This window comes from Chiloscyllium plagiosum, chromosome 11 (assembly GCF_004010195.1).
Source record: "Chiloscyllium plagiosum isolate BGI_BamShark_2017 chromosome 11, ASM401019v2, whole genome shotgun sequence".
Lineage (NCBI taxonomy): Eukaryota > Metazoa > Chordata > Chondrichthyes > Orectolobiformes > Hemiscylliidae > Chiloscyllium > Chiloscyllium plagiosum.
This window is the reverse complement of record NC_057720.1, coordinates 80,693,982-80,712,079: the sequence shown is the minus strand read 5'-3', so window position 1 is coordinate 80,712,079 and position 18,098 is coordinate 80,693,982.

Genomic DNA, 18,098 nt, shown 5'->3' with positions numbered 1-18,098 from the left:
GTAATTTAAAAGGAAGGATTTATATCCGAAGATGTATTTTAAATGTAAAACTCCAGGAGCATGAACAGGCTTTCCCACAGCGCCAGTACAGTTTGGTGTGCACTTTCACTCCCCCCCCCTCCAAAGTGCCTGAGCACTTGCTCCTGTTCCTCTCAATACATCCCTATGAAAGCTGACCAGCTGTGGAAATAATATTGCAATAAGATGCTTCGCTGGTGAACCAGTGGGTAGCTGTGGAAGGTAATGAACCACAGGCTGTATGCCAGATAAGCTGATGTTAAAGTCCCAGACAAAGGAGGGGAAAATATTGCAACTTTTATTTATTTCCATATTACTTAATGACTATGCAGCTATTCTATACGTCAATTATCTGCTGAAATGCTTCGTCCACTCAATGAAGCCCTATTATCCTGTAGGTTACACGTATAATCATTGTAATATGTGCACTATTTAAACATGTCCGTATACTGATGTAATTAACTGCTGTTTAATTTCCACTTCTCACCCGACCAAATGTATATGCACAGATTTCTAATGTGAGTTACCATCCTTCTTACAGGAGCCTATTCACTGAGTATTGTTAGACTGTCAGAACTAGAGAGGTCTCTGGTTAGAACTTTAGCTGATATAACATCCTGAAATGTTTCATGCAAGTTTTACCTGATAAAATTTGTCACCAAGCCATGCCAAAAGGTATTCAGGCTGGCTTCAAGCTTGCTGCTGGAGGCTTTAAACATTGTTTTAAGGTAGGAGAGACAGGTACATTAGTAGGAAAGGAATCTCAATGCTTGAAGGCAGGGTCATCAATGATGGAGTGATGAAAATCAGGAGATACACAACTGGCCAGAATTGGTACTGAGAACCACATGAAGAGTAGCAATTGCAGCTGCGTTTGAGATTAGCTGATTCAGCTCAAACTGGGAATTGAACTCAGTCCATTTTTCACCCATCTGACTCAGTACCACGTTGGGAGCTGATCTGAACATTTTCTATTTCCACTTTTAACGTCATCGTTTTTCAACTGGAGGGTGCCATCTGAAGATGCTGCTGATAAGGACAGAGCTCAATGTCATTACCTTACCTACTGTACAGCCTCACGAACATTATCTTTTAGTGTGTTATTCTGCAAACTCATAGTATTATCGTTGACTTACCGAGCGAATGGGAAATGTGATTAATTGCCTGTGCAAAGCAATAAAAAATGAATGATGACCCAGGTGAGAGATGCTCCAATACTTATGATTGTGCAGCAACTGAAGTATCTGCTTCAGGGACTTTACCAGCACAGCCTTACTGATTCATATAGTTTGTTCTTGAAACTGTTATTGCCATCATATCCTGTCCTTTTTATTACTGTACTTTTTCTTATCAAGGTCATAAAACTCCCACAGTAACAGATTGAGAATCCCTGTTTGAATCGGTTTCCTGTGTGTGGTCTGTCAAAACTCCACATGAACAGCCATCATGAACCCCTTTAATTTTCATCCCAACTCCTCAGAATCGAGTGACCAATACTGTATAAAAGGGATGGAGGAAAATGAAAAATCTGGCTGCTGGTGTCCCTCGTGGTTGGCACAACATCGTGGGCTGAAGGGCCTGTTCTGTGCTGTACTGTTCTATGTTCTATGTTCTATGTTCTAATCCCCAGAGTCCCAGGTTTGATTCTGCGTCTGCGTGGAGTTGTACATTCTCCAATAGTCTGCGGGGGTTCCAGCTTCCACCTGCAGTCCAAAGATGTGTAGGTGAGGTGGACCGGCCGTGCTAAACAGTCCATAGTGTCCAGGGATGTGCAGTGGATTAGCTGTGGGAAATATGACATTGTTGCTGTGTTGCCATAGTCTGACCGGACAATAAGACTGCTTTCTCAATAGAAAGAGATGACTGGCGATGATTTAACTTGAGGGTCACCATACCTCAGGTGAGGCGAGATTTTGAGAAGGAGAGTCCTCATGGTAAGCTAAGTTGGTGATGGGAATTGAACCTACACTGTGTGGCACCACACTGCTTCATAAACCAACTGTCCAGCCAACTGAGCTAAACCTACCCTTCACTGTGGAATTATGAGGATAGGGTTGGGGCTAGATCTGGGTGGGATACACTTCAGAGGATTTGTGCAGACTTGAGGGGCTGAATAGCCTCCTTCTGCATGTAGGGATACTGTGATTTTTTTTTTATGTGTTTGTGTGGGAAATTGTGTATATCTAAGCATTTGAGTGTGAGGTTTAATGCTGAGTTTATGTGATAATGTAAGCTTTGAGGAGAGATGGTCTCCTAGTGGTTTTATCATTGGACTGTTAATCCAGAGACCCAGGTAATGCTCTGGAGACTTGGGTCCAAATGCTGCCACTACAGATGGTAGAATGTGAATTCAATAAAAATCTGAAATTAAGAGTCTAATGATGGCCATAAATCCATTGTCTATTGTCAGAAAAACTCATCTGGTTCACTGATATCCTTTAGGAAAGGAAACTGTCATCCTGACCTGACCTGGCTCACCGTGTGACTCTTGATCAATACGTTTGACTCTGAACTGCCCTTTGGGATGGGCAGCAAATATTGATGATGCTGATGATGCCCTCCATCGCATGAACCAATATACACCAACTTATATACACTCTGTGTATAAAAGAGTTTGTTATGTGTTGAGGTGTGTTATGGTTTGCTGTGTGTTTAAATATGAATTTAAGTTGATTAAACATGTGCTTAAACATGTATGTTTAGATAAGGATCGGTCTCCAAGTGCACATTTAGCATTGGGTTCATCAATAGTCTAACTCAACAATATTCTACTTAAATCATCCTGCTGTCACTCCATGGTTTACTGCAGACACATGTTAACATAAGATTACCTATATGCTGAAAATATCTTTCACATCAACAGTCACATGTTACTAAGATCTGAGAAGAGAGAAATGGAAGCATGATATGGTCATCAATGTTGATTTTAAATAAGATTTACTGGACCTCCTGACAGTAGTTGGACAGTAATCACGCTCGCTCACAGACAATGAATAGACCGCAAAGCAGCATACTCACATTTGAGACACTCTCGTCTAAGAAAGCAGCCTCTAAAGTGAGGGTAAAAAAATAGGATTGAGGCAGGTTGTATACACCAAGGAAGTGCAAGAGTTCTCATTACTATAATACCCCAGTGACCGTTGCCCTCATTCTATTCCCTGCATCGAATCCTAGTTTGCAAATGACATTGGATGAGCACTCTGCAAGATGCACTGAAACACTAGTAATCTCACTACCACCATGCCCTTTGGAGCTTCCAACTGTTTGGTGCCAACCTGTGCCAGCTTAACCACAATTGTGAGCCTACAAGTTAAATTGACCCCTCCACAAACGCTTTTCATAGAACAGCCCTTTGAAAACTAAAAATTGGACAGCCATGAAGCTTTAGAATTCAAAAGCTTGAAAGGGTGAATTTTGTTTTAGTGGAGCTGTTCATATGAACGTGGGTGACAAGGCTATTGGGATAGGGTGGGGGTTTGAGGGCTAGGGGTAGTTTTCACAGACTGCAGTCATGATTCAGATATTTAAAAGCGATGTTGGATATCAATCTCCTTTAATTGCACATCTCAAATACTATTTCAGAAGATGGACATTTGCTGATATGTTTTGACACATCAACCTGCACTCACGGACTTAACTCATTGAGTGCCGCACTGAGCACTTCCCCACACAGATCAAAGAAGATGACCTTAAATTATAATTGATGTACACTGTGCAATGCCTGCAGAACTGGGATTAGTTAGGGAAGATCTGAAAGGTGGCGCTCGAGGTTTAATTCATCAATGTACCTGTGTTACTCCATTTCCTGGTACAGTGCAGGTGTAAGCCAGCGTTAAAATTTAATCAGTTTGCAGATTCTCACTCCTTTACAGCCATCAGAAATCATTACCGCTAGGAATCAAACCACATTTCAGTCTTCTGTTAACTTTGACAGACTAACTGAACAGTGTGACTGTTTCATACTCTGCTGCACATAAAAGTGAGGTGTCTGTCAATGGACTTTAATGGTCTAAGTTGCACTTAAATCAACAGCGGTCAGAATATTGTTTCATTTTAAACAGGGAAAAGACAGCCAGTATAACAATGTGTCAGAGATTTTTAAATGATACTGCTGGTTAGCATCCTCTTCATGCATCTCTGGGGGTCAAAGGCTAAAACACCTTGTTCCTGTGGCTTATCTTCCACTGAGTCAGTCCCCAGTAGCTTCATCTCTTGACTGACAGATTCATATGACTGAAGGAGTTGAATGACAGAGCAGAATGATATGTGACCCATGAGGTGAGAGCATCACCGTGTGCAGGATTCAAGGATCAAAGTGGGTCAAACTAGCTTTTGCATAAACGTGGACAGGAAATTAGGACACAGCTGAGACAACACAGTCGCAAACTTGAAGTTGTTCAACATTATTAATGGAAGAGCCTGGGGTATGATCCTTTTTATTGGCAACATTGAGAACCCACTGATTTTGATGTGGTTTATTATTGTCACATGTACCTAAGTACAGTGAAAAGTTTTGTTTTGTGTGCAGTAAGCTGACAGGTCAAATGAAGAGTTCAGAGGACACCCCTTCGCACAGAGTGGGGAGAATGTGGAACTCACAGCAAAGTGAAGCAGACGAAGCAGACAGCATGAGGGGAGGCATGATGCAAACAGGATGGAGAAAGCAATGGAGGGATAGTCAGGCAGAGAGACAAAAGAGAGGGAGCAGGTTTATATGGAATAGACAGTAGGGGGTGACTGCAGGGATCAGTCCAGCTGAATGAACAAAAATTAATGCCACCCCTCACTTGAAGGCAAGGATCAGGAGGAAGGGTATGTGCTAGATAATCTGTCGCCTTCCAATTAAGTCCTAATTGGAAAAGCTCGTGGACGGTCTTCACACCCAAATTATAATTGAGGCACTTGGGTCAGCACATAATGCCCACTTAGATGCCTTTTCATGGCACTATTGGCAATAATCAGGAATGACCATGGGGACTTAGCATATGGGGAGTCTGAAAACTGGTGTGTTTGGTATAGAATCCTGAGGAACTCCTTTCCCAAAGGCTCTCAGTGCCTGATCGAAGGAGCTGGCATCAGGAAGGTGACAGAATGGGTGGGGAAGAAGCTGAATATCACCACAGCCCTTCCTTCCAACTCTGCTCTCCCATGAAGCCGACAACTACTCACCTCCATGACCACACTCGGCTGGGTTCTGGGTCCCTGAGGGATATGCACACTGCTGTGGGTGCAGTGTTGGCAGACATCACCACTCCTGGGAATGACTGGCAATGGTGGGCTGCTGGCCTCTGATTGTCTGGGAACATTCAGAGGGCAAAATTTTCACAGAGGAGGCTGACTGTTGGCCAATTATTATGGCTGATCTCCTCAGTGGCTGTGGATTAATGGTTCAATCTGGAGAGACTCAAATTAAGTGCTGTCCAAGTGGTAGATTTTATGTAATCCAAGATTCTACTTTTATACATTTTTGGTTGTGAGATTTTATTAGGCAATATATCCTTGCATTAGGAGGATATGACTGAAATATGGTGTGGCTTAACATCTTTATCGCATCAAAGAGAGGAACTCAATTTTGTCTGAAGCTCTTGAGATTGTTTTCTTTATTTCTACACAGCATTGACTGGCCATATTGGGTTTGAGGGCGAGCTGACCGATTTCATTCTCACACAACCCAGGCATTTCCATGGTAAACTGATGTTACAACTGATGAAAAATGTCTACAGGGATTAGCATTTTCTACACAAGAGTAACATCTGAAAAGGAGATGGTTGTTAAACAACTGTGTTATTGACATGACAGGCATTCTGATTAGTTAGTATTGCAGCCAAACGTGAGCATTGAAAACATTATTTTGTTTCCAAATCAGCATCAGAGCATCATCATACACCCATGTATAGTGCTCCACAAGTCGAGTGGCTATTGTATACTCAACATCACCAACTTCATAAATAGGAATTTGCAAAGTAATTAAACCACTGTGAGACTGAAAAATTTTAGATGTGAACCCCATCTACAGTTTTCTAATCAATACTTTTGTCTTGATTCATGTTTAATTTTTTTTTGGGATACACAAGCTGGCTGAATTGCTTCAGCCGATCATATTCACCCTCTGTAAACATGATGGCATCAAAACTCTGCCCATCTTTTCACTCACACCAAGCCCTCTCAACTTACACAGTTGATGTGTTTCATGATTTTCTGTGGGCTGGTCCATAATTACTGGATTCTTGTTGAGTCAGATATCTTGAAGATTATTTATATCACTAACAATTATTCTGGCTGTGATAATCATAGACTTACACGCAGTGTCTGGATTCTTTATTTATTGATGTTGCTATGCATTACATATTGAGAGAGATTGACTGAAGGCGAGGCAGGTTCATTTACTGGAACATCACATGACATTGTGTGATAGTCTTAAATATCTGTATGGTGTGAAGCCAGTGCCACAATGCAACACCTCTTACCACCTTTCCTTTTTAAAGAACAGGAACCCTTTTCCTATAATCTGTACAAGGATAATAGATTGTCACAGTTAATAATTTATGGAATTGTCATGGAGTTGAAGGCATGTACTGTACCTTTAAGAGAGAGTGAATGTTGTTCTGCACTGAGATCTTACAAAAGCAGTCTCAGAGCGTACTGGAAAATTGAAAATATGTAATATTTGCTTATGAAATAGATATCTGAGTTTATTGATGTTTTGACAACAATTCAAATTTAACCAATTGGTTTAAATTACGCCCAAAGATAATAAAACCCAATTGAATTTGAATTTATTGTTTTGCCAGCATTGCAACATTGAATCAGCGAGACAATCTGATGTTAGGGATATCAAAAAGGAAAGCATTTTGAAAATCGGACAGAGGAACTGACATCAAGACAGACCCAAGACATTAGGAAACACTCTCTATCAAAGGTACCTTGTCATATGAAAAAAGACGATCCATGGAGATCGTCAGCTGGAAGAAGACAGACACCGAAGATGACAGCAGCTGTGTGGTTTTGAAATTAAGTTGATGTAATTTTAATAAGTGTTTTATTGGAGCAGTATATTTTTGTAGAGTTGGAGGCAGGTAATAAGCAGTTAAGTGAAAGCGGAGCTTAGAGTTGTGAAAAGTTGTTTAATGTTCAACTTTAGATTAGATTACTTACAGTGTGGAAACAGGCCCTTCGGCCCAACAAGTCCACACTGCCCCGCCGAAGCGCAACCCACCCATACCCCTAACACTACGGGCAATTTAGCATGGCCAATTCACCTGACCTGCACATCTTTGGACTGTGGGAGGAAACCGGAGCACCCGGAGGAAACCCACGCAGACATGGGGAGAACGTGCAAACTCCACACAGTCAGTCGCCTGAGGCGGGAATTGAACCCGGGTCTCTGGTGCTGTGAGGCAGCAGTGCTAACCATTGTGCCACTGTGCCACCTTTAGAGGTAAAAAATAAACTGATGTTATTTTCTTCAAATTGTGGAATATGGGGAGTTTTTTTGTCACTCATATTTTAACAGATTATGAGGCGAGGTGAGCTCTGGGCATTTGGTTTAATTAACAGAAGGGTTTACTGTCATGTCATAACAGAATGCAACATAATCAGATCTGGTCCTTTTATAGTTATCACAACTTGGCAGTATAGCTTCTCTCTGTTGTGTGCTGTCTGTCATCACAGCTAGATGGGTATCATTTCTCATATCTGTATTAGGTTGTCATCCTGTGGGAGGGTGGTTGATGATATGCAGTTTAGATATATTATCTATTTCATCTCAGGGCTTACCCATTAGTCATTATGATGTCATATGACCTAGAATGGACGCTACAATGACATAGAGCTGAATATAACTTTATTGGCTGAGTCCCAAGTTGTGTCAAGTTTTTTGGAGGGATTTCTGCCATGCAGCATTTGAGATTTCTTCTCATATCTTACCAAATTCTCCTCAGTAACAGCCTAATCTGCCACTGTAACCTCTCATTCCAGTCCTATCATATCATGTGCTACTCCCAAAACAAATCACCACTCAGTGCATATTCACCAAAAGACCAACATCCCTTGCCCTCACCCCATCTTCAAAAGGCTACTGGAGTCACAGATGTGCCCTGGCGTTCAGAAACTGCCCTGCTCAGTCAAGGACTGAGAAGATGTCAGAGAGTGGGAGGATGTTATTACAGTTCTCCAACAGGGACGTGGAGGTCCTGGTTCGAGAGCTCATGGAAAGGAGAAGGAGTCTCTTTCCAGAGAATCGGCAGAGGAGGCCACAAAACCAGACCTTGGAATCTTTGCTCAAGCTCACTATCCAGGTCAGTACCATCTCTGTCATCCAGAGGAATGGCTAACAGTGTCATAAGAAGGTCAATGACATTCCTCACTGTGCCAGAGCATCACTTTTTCTTTGGCCTCATTCACACTCTATGCCTGCCACTGCACCAGTTCCCACCAAGGCTCATTGGCTGCCACTTGCAATCTGCTTGCCTCCTGCGAGAGCCAAATCCTGCACCCCACGCCCACACCCTGACCCGCTGACTCAGACAATCACACATTAATGGCAACATTAACTTTAGAAAGTGTGGGAGCACAGTCTGGTAAGTACCTCACAGTAACAAGTCTGCAGCTGTCTCAGGAAGAACCACCCCAGGCCATTGGCACTCGTAGGACTGTCAGAGACCAGGCCCCTGCTCAGCTCCAGGCAGGAGACAACCTTGTAGTGTCACCAATCAAGGACTCTATCCACACTCTCAAAATTGCAAAGAACAATGCACTGTCCAGTGTCATGATTTGTTTTTTTCCTGTTTGGTGACTTTTGCTTTATTTTCTGTTATTGCAACTTTATGAATCACTGTCTCGTGGAAGTCACAGGCTTGAAACTATTTGTAGAATTCAAACCAGAAAAGAAGCAATAATTACAACATATGGCTTTTTTTTTTGCCATTTACGATGAAAGAGAAAGGCAGAATCAACCATCATCAAGATAGAAGTAAGGCTTCTTTAGAATAGAAAATTATTGTTTTTGCTTTTTCTCTTCTGTTACTTGTCATAGACTCATAGAGTCATAGAGCTGTACAGCATGGAAACAGACCCATTGGTCCAACTTGTCCATGCCCACCAGATATCCCAACACAATCTAATCCCACCTGCCAGAACCCAGCACTTATCCCTCCAAACCCTTCCTATTCATACACCATTCCAGATGCCTTTTAAATGCTGCAATTTTACTAGCCTCCACCACTTCCTCTGGCAGTTCATTCCATACACGTACCACCCTCTGGGTGAAAAAGTTGCCCCTTAGGTCTGTTTTATATCTTTCCCCTCTCACTCTAAACCTATGCCGTCTTGTTCTGCACTCCCCCACCTCAGGGAAAAGAACTTGTCTATTTACCCTATCCATGCCCCGCCTGATTTTATAAACCTCTACACGGTCACCCCTCAGCCTCCGATGTTCCAGGGAAAATAGACCTAGCCACTCAGCCTCTCCCTATCGCTCAAATCCTCCAACCCTGGCAACATTCTTGTAAATCTTTTCTGGACCCTTTCAAGTTTCACAACATCTTTCCGATAGGAAGAAGAGAATGTATCAGAATTACTTTCTTAGATCAGTCTGTTCTTCAACATGTTTATACTTCTAGTTTGTTTTTGCAATTAGAGCTATCTGGACCGTTTTAAACTGTTGTCTGTCTTCTTTTAAGAAAGAGACGGAGAAATAGAGTATATACTTTACTTTGGCATAAGTTGTCGCCTTTTGTTGTGTTTGTAGTTGTATCTTTAGCTTTGTATTCAAACCAATTTATGAATGAATTTTAGCTGTAAAAACTTCCACACCATCATACTGCTGTCTCCTTTTCAGCCTTAAGCACCTATCTACTGCCACTAACTAGCAGTCATGGCTAGTTTTTAGAAACTACATACTTCCACCCTAATGCACTCTATGGTTTTTTACGTGTTAACACATGCAACATATGTCACAAAAGTTAGGTTCTTGTTGAGTCACCTATATTGAAGTTCATTTACAATAATTGTTAATATGGCTACAATATCACAGGTTTATGAACAGAGTCTGGGCTCTGTGCTGACTATTGTCACTGCTTATTGATTAAAAAAGTTGATGTCTCCACAGGTCTGTGCCACAAGACTGAAGGAAATGTTCTTCATACCAGAAGATCACATATGAAAGTGGCATGTAACTGCCTTAAAGCTATAGGCCACTCTAGTCCGGAATCTAAGTCCCATAACTACTCAAACAATGTCATGATTTTAAAATTTTAGTCTTTGTTTTCAAATCTCTTCATTCTCTGTAATCTCCATTAGCTCCTACAACCCTCCCGGATCCTTTCTTTGTGCCCATTCTAACCTCTTCACCATTCCCGATTTTAATTGCTCTACAATTAGTGGTCATGTCACAAAGCTCAGGAATTTCCTCCTTTTACCTCCCACTTTCTTTAACTCACTGGCCTTTTTTAAATAACTCCTTAAAACCCACCCTTGGGTAAGTTACCATCAGGAGCCTGTTAACCTTCACTCGACATTCCGCCATGTTTTACAGAAGTCAGATCTGGGTGACAAAGTGCAGCCCAAACCTGAGAGCTTGCAAAGACCCGAGCAGATCATCATGATCCACTGTGTCGAATGCCTCTTCCTGATCATCAGTCAAACTCCCTGGGAATCAACCTTTTGACCATCTGACCTAGTATTGCCATATAAACGTTGGTGTTATTATTTGGTTTATAAAGCTCCTATGAAGCACCTTGGGTTGTTTTATTTTGTTAATAAACACTACAAATATGTTATTCATTTTTTTATTGTAGAGATGATGGGGTTTAGATGGCAACGCTTGCAGGTTAATAGTGACTCTTAAAAAAATAAATTGATTGAATTAACATAAAGTAAATTTCACAGATAAAGAACCATTTAGTTCTCAATTGGTCACATAACTCAAAGCGAAGCATGTGTTCTGAAGATGGCTCACTGGACTCGAACCATCAACTCTGATTTGTCTCCATTGATGCTGCCAGACCTCCAGCAATTTCTGTATTTTGTTTTAAGCATTGTTCCTCCTTATTTCTCATGGTTTGCTCCAAAAAGCAACGCCTAATGTTAATGATGGTTTATCACAAACCCTCCTCTCCTATAGTCTTCCTTTTCAAACATTTTCCATTTTTTAATATTTTACAAGCAAGGTCAAACTTTGCAGCATGCCGGTTTTGAGACTCTTTTAACCAAGGTATGCTTTGTCTGCCCAGAATCAATCAAGTTGTGCTTTCAGTTTTCTCGAATACAGTATTGAAAAATCCTTAAAATAGGTTTCAGACTGGGACACTGAGATCTGGGTTTGAATCTGGCCCTCACTGAAATAATTGAAGCATTGTCTGCTGGCTGTAAGAATCTCAAACGAACTGGGCTCACGATAGATTCCGCACCAGTGTCAAACTGTCTCCCATTAATCATGACTTGGTAATCTCACTTCTGGATGCAGCAGCAAGTCTGGAGTATTGTAGAATCCCCATGGAAGCAGGCCATTCGGCCCATCAAGTCCAAACTGACCCTCCCACCCAGACCAACCCCACAACCCTGCATTTCCCACGGTTGACCCACTTAGCCTGCACATCCCTGAACACTATCGGAAATTTAGCATTACCAATCCATCCAAACTGTACATCTTTGGACTGTGGGAGAAAACACTCACCCGAAGATGAAATCAAACCTGGGTCCTTGACGTTGTAAGGCAGCAATGCTAACCACTGAGCCACCATGTTGCCCTAAGTACATTTGCGCAGAGGAGGCTGAAGCATTCTATTGGGATAAAGCAGAGACAGCTTGTCATCTTACTGCACTGCGTTTGATATGGAGGTGCTTTGTACTGATAACGGGTGGTCAAAAGGATAAGCATTCCAACCCTAAAAATCACATGAATCAAGTTTACAAGATCAACATTGTATTCGCTCAAAAATAAGAAAGACTGTTCAAAAAAATTATTCTGGATCAATTGTCACCAATCTTACAGTCCACTGACATTAAATCATTTTTCATTTCACTTACTTTTACATGTTTTTCAATATTGAAGTTGCCGCTATTAAATCTATTTCCTGAGTTCCACCAGTAAATTCATGTCTCTCACCCGCATTGATAGATTGGTGAAAAACAATTCTGACCTGAAAAATATTCTGACAGGATCCTATGGTGGATGTGTGCCCAACGGCATAATTGTGCACTTTGCATGATGATATATGTACACAAGCTGCATAACACATTGCCTCCTGGGCAATCAAACTGTGCTTTCAATGTCAAGAGGCAGTGAATGTCTATGTGATTTTATGAGCAAAGGGCTCAATTTGGAAAGTGAAATCTCCATTTCTGAATTGCCCATGGCCTTCATACTTATTTTTACTAATAGAATCAACAAGATGGACCATTTTATAGAAATGACTCCTTTGCTTTGTTTCAGTTACATTATCAACATGTGAGATTTCCAACTTCTCCTCATAGACATGAAGTCCCGTGAAGAGTTCATAGGTAACAGAGCAATATCGGTCTGAAAACTGACTGAATGACAGGGCAATGCAGTACAAGGATGCTGTGAGCTTCCAGATAGATTCGGAGTCAGTGAATGCTTTGACAACAAGCAAAGAGACTGAAGTTGCAGCCTGGTCCAGTCCATGACTTCAGTGTATGTCCCTGAGTGGAAGTGTTCTTACTACAGCATTACAATGAGAGTTGCTGGTGGAGCTGGGTGTGCAGCACTGAAGTGCAGGAGCATCTTGTAAGTGGATCAGAGATGTGCCATGCCCTTAGAGGCTGATACATATCAAATGCAATATCTGTGGGAAGTGAGGGGTGGGTGGTTGGCGCCCAGTGAGTTTGCCCTGATATGTTGATGCCCAATATCCAACATGAAGATCATTCTGGAGTTGAATTCAGCTTCCATGTCAGGTTTTCTCAACATCTAGATTTGGCAAGTTTGGTAAGACAGAAAGCTGAATATAAATCAAATGACTCAGGCCACTGACAATGTAGTTAACAAGCAATTACTGTAACTTGAAACTCACTGTTACCTGGTGAGAAACTTGCCACTCCATTTGGGAAATGCATAAAAGATGGTGCAAGACACTTCCAATGTCAAGATTGGCCTTCTGGGACTTCTCATCTAATTCTGTGACAATTCTCACCATAGTCCACGCTGCTCAGAGCCCTGATAAATTATGCTCTATGTGTGGGAGTCTTGTTCCACTTGGAATCAGTAATTTTATATGAATACTAATAAGGAGGATAGGTGGCAATGCATCAACCCAAGACGTCACAGATAGTACAGCAAACAGCACTGGAATCTGTACAATTATTGCACTTAGCAACAATATTCAGGATAACAGCAATGATTCATTTGATAATTTTAACTAAAATAATACTAGCAAACTTCAAGTATCTCTACTTATTTCTGACAAATACCATAACAATTAAGAGATAAATGGTGTACTCAGCATATTTTTCATGAAGTCATGCTGACATTTGATACCCCACACTGTGGACAGACACGAGGATACATTAATATTCATAACAAAACGCATTTAGATGCCTTTCCATAAACTATCCACAGTGTTTAAAATTGACAACCTTACATACACTGACAGCCCACAGCAAGTAGACACAATTGTTTCTCATTCACCCTACTAAACCCTTGTTTAATTTTTAAAGTGTCTCACCTTAGCTTCCCTTGGTCATGTAGCATCTCAAATAACTCCACATGTGAGATTATTGCCTTCTTCACATCACCCACTGTATTTTACCCAATCCATTAAACAAACATTTTTCAGTTTAATATGTACACTATTTGTTACATCAAATGGAGGGAGGGGTTTCATTAAGAGTGTTTCACATGCCAAGAAATTCTCAGGTTAAAAGATTAATCACTGCCTCAGATTCCATGTGGGATGCACAAGGCATGTACGCATCCTGGAATGGGTAGATGAAGTTAATTAGCACTCTTGAAGCAGCTTGAACTGGGACCTATCTAATGAAAGCTTAAATGTAGATTTGTGTGCTGTTGACCTTGAGTGGCTACCTTTAACTAGACCTTGAGACAAAGACTGGAAGGGAAAGAAGTGAAAGAAAGCTGCTCCTAAAGTTTATCCTTGTGATTAAGCACTGGAAGAAACAAGAAGTTCTTAAAGCACAGTGGCCTTTTTGATATGTTGCAATGACATTTTCACCATCTGCACTCACTCCAATGATTATTTTATAATCACCTGAAATGGCTGAAGGGGTCACCTTCATTGGTCATGCTGTGGAATTCCTTTGTGAACGAGAGGATTTTCAAAAAGGACAAGGCAAAGCTTTTGCAACCCTGGAGTTTGATGGTGTTCAACCACAGAACATTACAAGGATTAAGGAAAGCTAAGTACTTCGATCATTTCAGAACTGGGAACTGAAAACTGTGTCACGACATTTAGTTTAGCAGTGCAGTTTAGTGGGGCAGCATGGTGGCTCAGTGGTTAGCACTGCTGCCTCACAGCACCAGGGACCCAGGAGTGATTCCAGCCTCGGGCGACTGTCTGTGTGAAATTTGCACGTTCTCGCCGTGTCTACACGGGTTTCCTCCAGGTGCTCTGGTTTCCTCCCACAGTCCAAAGATGTGCAGGTCAGGTGAATTGGCCATGCTAAATACCCCACAGTGTTAGGTGCATTAGTCAGAGGGAAATGGGTCTGAGTGGGTTACTCTTTGGAGGGTCAGTGTTGGCTTGTGGAGCCAAAAGGCCTGTTTCCATTCTGTAGGGAATCTAATCTAATCAAACCTCAGAGTGCAGGTATGGAGCAGCAAATAAATTGCATGTATTTACATAGCTCCTTTAACATCCTCCAGCTGTTCCAAAGGAATTCAGAATGAATGAAAGACATTGATATTTTAAGTTATCATCTTTAATTCCAGAATGACCTGTATATGGTGAACTCATATTAAAATCAGCCTACATGAACGCCTATGCTTCTTTGAATGAATGTCAATGCTTTTTGCTGCTAAGGTGTATTCATGAATTGTGCTATTTCTGTTGACTGCAGTCCACATTTTTATCCTTTCATGGATTTTTTTTCAATAAAATCCCTGGCCACCAGTTGTCTTTGAAGCTGCTCTATCATGCAAGATTGTTCCTGCTCTGCATCTGCTGCTTCCCCATCTTATCCTTAAGTAATATCAACTCTCCATTGCTTTCAGTCGTTCCTGTCAACACTCTAGTTACAAGCAAATATTGATTATATTGACCACAGTTCTCAACTACAGTATTTCCATTCTTCTCTTTTTCAAGCCCTGATAACATGTGAGTGTTGGAGGGACACTGTCATATACGGTGCAGCACGGTGGCTCAGTGGTTAGCACTGCTGCCTCACAGCACCAGGGACCTGGGTTTAATTCCTGCCTCGGGTGACTGTCTGTGTGGAGTTTGCACAATCTCCCCGTGTCTGTGTGGGTTTCCTCTGCGTGCTCCGGTTTCCTCCCACAGTCCATAGATGTGCAGGTTAGGTGAATTGGCCGTGCTAAATTGCCCAAAGTGTCAGGTGCATTAGTCAGGGAAAAATATAGGGTAGGGGAATGGGTCTGGGAGGGTTACTCTTCGGAGGGTTGGTGTGAACTTGTTGGGCTGAAGGGCCTGTTTCCATACTGTAGGGATTCTAATACTTCAAAAAGATTCTAATTCTATATCATAAACATTAATATATCTCCCATTAAGCTACATGTGATCTGATTGTCATGGGGAATAAGGCCAGAGCTGAAGTATATGGAAAATCAAGTGACAGGTTCCATAAAAAGGAGGAGTAGCTATTTTGTTTTACTAGATGCAGCAACACAGAGGGAAGGCAAGAGAATTCGCTGATGCTGCTGTGAAAAAGCAGGAGGAAATGTTACATTTTGTTTTATTCGCAAAGCAAGATGATAGCAAGAACTGGTTCTCTGTTCAAACAGACTGTGTATGTAAAAAAAGAATTAAGTAACAAGCAGTCACTGTGTGGACTTTATTGCTGGAAAAAGAAGGGACATTGGAAAATTCCCGAGCATCAGGAATGGGGGGTTGGTCAGAAGGAGAGGACAGAGACTGACTGGTGGGAAATCAGGAAGAGGTTTAGAGTTTAATCTTCCTGGCTACATACTGGCATGGCATAAAGTTAAAATGTGTAATAAAGTATTTTGGTTACATTACCCAGTTGATGGGGGAGGTACTTTTTCCTTTGTTTGGAGTTATCTATTAAGAAATGGTTCATTTAATTGATGTGAGTTTATTACACTAAATGTCTTAAATATTACTGTTTTCTTTCCATTGGTCACTGGGAAATTCATCTCTTTTTTTTTGCAAAGAAACAATATTACTGGTTTCTACAGAGACCATGATGACAATCAACACATTACTTTTGAAATATGGTCTTCATTATTTTGTCACCATTAAAGCAAATTTGCACACAACCACAAGATGTGTTTTGTTAATACTGCTTTGGAAAAGTGATGGCCAGGGCGTTGGAACAACTTTCTGCTTTTCGTCAAAGAAACAGCAAAGGATATATAATGTCTCTCGGAATAAGAAATTACAGGACTTAGTTTAACAGCTCATCATTTATCAGCTCTTCCAAATGGTCAGGCTTTTGACAATGTAGCAATCTGTCTTCACAGTGCTAAAACATCAGCCTAGATTACGTGCTTAAGTGGAGTTTGAATTCCTGACTTAGGATGTTTAATGTTTGTTAAACTTAGGAAGAAAAGACATTTAGATTGGCAAATTATTAAGTTGCTGGATGGAAAGCTGTAAATGAATTCTGAGCAGACAATACATGGCACTACCAAACACTACCAACTACTGAAGGAGACCAGGGTTCTTTGATGTGATACTTTTCCACAAAGAGATAATGTTTGGATATACACTGGAAGCTCATTGAATACAAACCCTAAATGTAGCCTGTTGTGTAATCTTGAGTGTTGAATATGACTACACTGTCAATAAGCAAAACCCAGTCATCAAAGTATCGGTCAGACTTTCCTATCCTCTGCCCTCCCTACTGGAGGGCTTGGTGGCACTAGAACAATAAATGAAGGCATTTGATCCTTTCTGCCTCAGTCCCAATTAAATCTGTTGTGGGAAGGCCTTTAGATCACCTATCCTCTGTGCTGCCAAATTGAAGCCCTTAAGTGACCAAAGAATGCCCAATTTAGCTCATGTTGTGATCAAGACTATGGTAGATGGGAAGCTTGCCATACAGGAAGTATAACAAGCAAACCCAAGAGGGGTCTCTTTCAGATTCCTGGGGACTTCATTATTCAAAAGTACTCAATGCCTGAATGAAGGACATGACATTGGAAGGGGAAGGGGCGGGCGGGGCATGAAGTAGAAACCTACTTATAGCCACCATCCCGCCCTTGATCCTGACACCCCTGTTGCTCTTCCCCTCAGCTTCGGAACCCTCTTTCCATCAATCAACTGCACTCAACGATTGATAATCCTGGACCTTGGATCAGTGCCATACTAGCTGCAGCCACTGCACTCCCAGTGGTGCTGTTGTTCAGCACAGAGGAACCTCAATTATCCAAATATCAATTATCCAAATATCGGATTATCCAAAGGATCTTAAGGTCCCAATAGAAACATTACATCAAAGATGTGTTTCCAACACTGATCGTGTGTTTTGTTTACAATGATTAAAAATGAACCCGACATTTTGAAATGCTGCCAAGAACAGTCCTGGACATCGATGGTAGCCCAGGCAGTGTCTCCAAATGACTGACAGCCTGCCCTTTCTCTCTCTCTCTCTCTCTCTCTCCCTCTCCCCACACTTTCCCTGGGGATCTACACAGGGGTGTACCCTAAACCCCACTTCCCCATGTAATCTCTCCAACATTGTCCTGCACAGAGCAAAAGTGGAAGCTGTCACAAAGTTCTAGTAAAAAGTCGTGTGTGTGTGTGTATGTGTGTGCGTGTGCACTACTTTGAGACTCAACACTCCCCCCCTCCCCCTCCCCCCAACCATGACAGCAGCAGTCTTGCTGTTGGTGTCCAGTCCTGCTGCCCTGGAGGTCGAAGGGGGGAGAGGGGGGAACTGCGCGGGAAATGTAAAGGGTTAAA